At 41.9% G+C, this 5250-nt stretch overlaps 1 non-coding gene across 1 annotated transcript; it reads left to right on the top strand.

Annotated features, from left to right (window-relative positions):
• Positions 1 to 1266: 1266 nt before the first annotated feature.
• Positions 1267 to 1430, top strand: LOC142447447 (U1 spliceosomal RNA). The gene has a single exon (XR_012784148.1). It is a non-coding gene; the product is annotated as a U1 spliceosomal RNA (small nuclear RNA).
• The last annotated feature ends 3820 nt before the right edge of the window (positions 1431 to 5250 follow it).

The following is a 5250-nucleotide window of genomic DNA, read 5'->3' as shown; positions in this document are numbered from 1 at the left end:
TCCAGGACAGATAAAGCCCTCAGGACCAATAATGAAAGTATTGATACAAGAAAGGTAAGGGGAAAAGGGGGAGAAAGAGAGAACCATTAACAATGATCTACATATAACCCCATCCCAGGAGGACGGACAACAGAAAAGTGGGAGATGTTGATCAGTGTAAGACATGAACAAATAATAATAATTCATGAATTATCAAGAGTTCATGAGTAAGGGAGGGGGCATGGAGAAAAAGTGAGGAGCTGATACCAAGGGTTCAAGTAGAGAGAAAATGTTCTGAAAATGATGATGGCAACATTTGTACAAATATTCTTGACACAATGGATGGATGGATGGATTTTGATAAGAGCTGTACAATCCCCCAACAAAATGACTTAAAAAATGACAAATTTGGAAACCCTGTGGGGCAATTCTACTTTGTCCTATAGGCTTGCAGGGAGTTAGCATCTTCTCAAAGGCAGCTGATAGGATTTGGGAGGTTACTTGCCTGTATCCACTTCCCTGCCGCCCTCCCTGTCAATGTAGGCATAGCTCTCTTTCCCCCAAGTACTATCAGACCATTGTCCTGTCACACCTTCACTAAAATATGAGCAATAATAATTATGAGTAGTTTATGATTAATAATCATGCTTGCCTTGCTAGGAAATTTAAAGAGCTTTGGGGGAATCACTTGGCTATCCCAATCTGTTAATAACAGATGCCAAAATAAAATTGGTGTTAAGGTCTCTTTTTCACTCTGTAAGTTTTATTTTGCAGGTGGCGGCCTCCACTATCTTTGAAATGATGGTGCTCCTCCTAGAATTACAGTCCTGGCGGTGACAGCTCTCCCACGGAAACTATTAGGAAAGGCCTTGCTCAGCATTCCTCCCTTTCCCCCCTCCTCCCTCCTTCCTCGTCTGCTGAGATTCCGAGGGAATGTGAGCTGACTGGGACAGTAATAGCTTGGTCAAGACTTTCTCCTCTTGGATTTGTCGCCGGGTCTTGACATTTTGTTAGCAGCCTTCAGAGCACTTCACGCTTCTGTGGAATGTGCTGGCAGCAATCTAGTGGTTCTCAGCACATCTATGAAACCAGTTTTCAAAACAATCTCAATGTTGTCATAATATCCAGCCTGCAAAAATACTATTTTTCCCACTTATTAGTTTCCGTTCGTAAAAATTGCTGAATAATGATTAAGACCCTAAAAAATGAGGTAGCAATTTCAGTGAAAATAAATCATAGGTAACTATAAATTGGTCACAGATATTTTTTGAAAATATATGTATATGAATACTTACGTGGCAGGGGAGATACCATGATCACGAAGGTGGTTTTCCCAGGGCGAGGCTTATCCATTGCACTCTGGATGTGCTGACCCCTGTGATTTCCCCAAATGTGGGAAACTCAACTGCATAATTTGTGGTAGTGGGGGACTGCGTTTGCGCTCTCCCCTGGTTTAAAAAAAAGGGGGGGGGGAAAGAAAGAAAATATATGTATATGTGTGTTCATTTTTATATTATATTGGGTTTTAGGTAAAATTTCAACACAGTGATTAGATTCCCATTCAACAATTTATGCTCATAAATGTGCCTTCTTGTGTTTGTTTTTAGGTAAATGTTGACATTTGGTCTTACACTGTTGATCATTTAAAGGAGTACATTCCTCAAAAATGTTCTTATTTATTCTGTAGGACAATCTATTACTTGGCCAAGAGTGCCTTCAGTTCCAGGTTAAATGAGTAATTTAAGGAGATAATCTTGGGAATTTCTCTACATAACCAGCAGGTCTGGTCTTTCTCATGAATTTGAGTTTTAGTCTATATATTTTTCCCATTCTTATAGGACCTTCTATTGTGCTGCTCATCAGAATGACTGCTGGTGGTAATTGGGCACTATCAAGTTCCTCTAGTTTCAGACTGAAAGACTCTGCGATTCAGGCCACCCATCAGTCCCGTGAACTAATTTCTTCCTGGAGTCTTTGGGTCCCTTCGTGTTCCTTTGTCCCAAACAAGGAGAGACCAATGGTTGCATCTTATGTGGCCACTGACAAGCTTTTCAGAGCCCAGATTCTACTTACCAAACTAAAATGCAGAACATTATCTTTATGAATTGCTTCCCCACTGCCATCAAGTGGATGATTCAAATCCACAGTAACCCTATATAGAGATTTTGAGGCCATCGATATTTATAGAAATAGATAGCCCCAACTTTCTCCCATGGGGCTGCTGGTGGGTTTGAACTGCTGACCTTAGAGTAGTTATCCAACATTTGCCCAACAGTGGCACCAGGGCTTATTCTTTATGAAATAAGTTATGCCAATTTACTTAATTGTCCCATGAGACTATGATTCTGAACCTTCAAGGCAAGTCAATCAAGCCTTAAAACTTTTTTTTTAATATGCGCAGGATCCTAATCTGGTTCCATGCCCAGAAGTTCTCTAATTATTGGCTAGGCCCGGTGTGGTGAGCATTTTAACTCCCACCACTCAGTTACTGCTGTGGTGATAAGTGGGGTCAACTTCCCTATGGAATAAAACCTTTCTCTCCAGCAATCCATTTGGTCTGGATATCACATGAGTTGGTCAGTCTACCCCCAACACCAGGGGGCAGCATGTAAGTTGTGCCTAACCAAATCGGCACATTGAATTTCCTTGACCATCAGTTTTGGTTTAGGGTAGTCACATGACCTGACCAGAGCAGAGGAGATAAAATAAGATACTGATGGAGTTCCTAGGAGAAGGATATGTTCCTCATTTCTGAACTTGAACTTGAAGGAGCCTGAGACTAGCACAACTGCAAAGGCAATGTGGAGATATGGAGAGCAATGTTACCATGGGGCAACATTTGTGAGTCCTTAGATCAAGCTGTGCCTGAAGTCATTTAAACCTCTGGACTTTATAGTTAAATGGATCAAAAGTTCCTTTTTAAAAGTTCTGCTCAAGCAATGTTTGACTGTAAGTTATTTTACATACAAAACACAGCAAGCAAACAAAAACTCAGAGCGTCTACCATGTACTCTGATTTTAAGTTTGAAAACTAAATTCACTGAAGGTAAAAAGTAAACTACAAAAAAGTATGTGTTTCTCAAATTCTCTCACCAAAATTTCTATAATTCTTAGGCAAAGCCTTACTTCCCAATATGATGATGATGATAATGATGTGTCTATGTAAGTTTATGTCTGAATGATTGAATGGACACAGGAAAGTCAAAATTAACCCATGTTCGGTGCCAAAGAATATCTTGGTTTCAGTGCGACCACCTCCAGAGTTGCTAGGTATTTGCTGATCAGTTTTTGATTGCTGTTGTTGACTACTATTGGGTCAGCCCACAACTCATGCTGCCTGGTCCTGTGGAATCTGCCAGTGGGAGCTTGCTATGAGAGTCTCCACAGGTTTCAGCAGAGCTTCTAGACCAGTGGTTCTCAGCATTCCTAATGCCATGACCCTTTAATATAGTTCCTCATGTTGTGGTGACCCCAACCATAAAATTATTTTTGTTGCTACTTCATAGCTGTAATTTTGCTACTGTGATGAGTCAGGCGACCCCTGTGAAAGGGTTGTTGGACCTCCAAAGGGTTCACGACCCACAGGTTGAGAACTGCTGTTCTAGACTAAGCTGCACTAGGAAGAAGGCCTACTTGTCTACTTCTGAAAATCAGCCAATAAAAACACTGGTACATAGAGGTTCCAGTGAGTGGAATTTAGTAAAGATTGAGCCGTGTAATAAAGTGTCTGTAAGAACAAAGACTCCGACTGACCAGGCTCCCTGCCTGACCTTGGAAAACTAGCTTGAGGCAGGAAACAGTCAAAACCTAAGGGAAGCTTTCTCTCCCACCAACTTCCACATTTCAGATGCACCTTAGAGCAGTGAACAATGAGAAGCCATTCCCTGCAGTGCACCCACTTCAAAGAGGGAACAGAGCTACAGCCTGAAAGGAGCAGCATGCAAGGTCTACGGTCCATGGCAAGAAGGAGATGGCATGCTCCTCACACAAATAAATTGAGCATCCATGTTAACTTCACAAGCACTTTTCAGATAAGGGACTCCCCAAGATTTCAAGAAAGTAAGAATCCCCACAGGGCTTGGAAATGCAGAAGAAACCAAGTTATAAACAGGACCGACATTAGCAAATCTGGAATTGAGCAAAGCTTTGCCCTTGTGCGCTCCAGGCTCCTGTATCCAAAGAGGAAATGGGTCAGAGGTTCTTTTACACAAAGAAGTTGGGAGTCAGTATGAGCAAAGGGATATCACAAATTAAAGATTAAAATAAGATCTGCCTTCAGTTCAGCTCAAGTGAGAATTTCTCTGGGGAGAACAGGAGAGCAGCCCAGACTTTAAACTGTTGTCAGTCATTTACGTGTCCGTGTGCATGTTGATGTCACTTGAAAAGGAAGTGAGATGACGAGAATCTTAAGCATGTGAAGAGAACAAGGAAATGGGACACCACTGAGGGAAGGAGCGGTATTTGGAGAAGGCGCAGTGGAAGTGGTAGACCACAAACTTTAGAGTCAGAAAGACCTGGGTTCACATCTTGACTATATGACTTACTAACGACTGACCTACTAATGAGCCAACTACCTACCAGTGTTCTAATTACTTCACTAATGGGGAATTCAACTACTTCGTTGCACAGTGGTTAAGAACTCAACTGCTAACCTAAAGGTCAGCAATTCAAACTCACCAACAACCTCAAAGTAAAAGGCTCCTTTCTATAAAGATTTCCAGCCTTGGAAAATCTATGTAACAGTTCTCTGTTTTGTAGGATTGCTTTGAGGCAGAATAGTTAACAGGAGTATTTTCTTTTTCTTAATTGTAGATTAGGAACATAAATACCAGCCACTATTGCTCTGACAGTGCATCCTCTGTGAGTGCCCATACATCCTTCAATTTTTATCAGGTACTCCTATTCATTTACATGCCACCTTTTGCCACTCCCTGGGAAGACTAGGTTAGGGATGTATCCTTAGCTGTGTCCTGCAGTACCCACCTACATGGAACAGAAACATGATACTCTGTACTGAGACTGCTTCCTAACTCACTGCTGCATCTCCAGGACTTCCAAAACTTTAATTTAAAAGGATGAGAAATCTGAAGGGCTCTCACACTGTATCTGAGAGGGATGCTGGACTTATGTGGGCAATGGGAGAAGTGGGGGAGGCTTAGGGGAGACTGTTCCTCCTCTGAGAAAACAGCATGGCAACACTGAGAGAGACTGTGGCAAGACTACCAGCACCAAACCAGAGCAAACGTCCAAGCAAAGGAGACAAGCCAAGAA

This window comes from Tenrec ecaudatus, chromosome 4, assembly GCF_050624435.1.
Source record: "Tenrec ecaudatus isolate mTenEca1 chromosome 4, mTenEca1.hap1, whole genome shotgun sequence".
Lineage (NCBI taxonomy): Eukaryota > Metazoa > Chordata > Mammalia > Afrosoricida > Tenrecidae > Tenrec > Tenrec ecaudatus.
The sequence above is the reverse complement of the archived record's forward strand: the minus strand, read 5'-3'. Positions and strand labels throughout refer to the sequence as shown.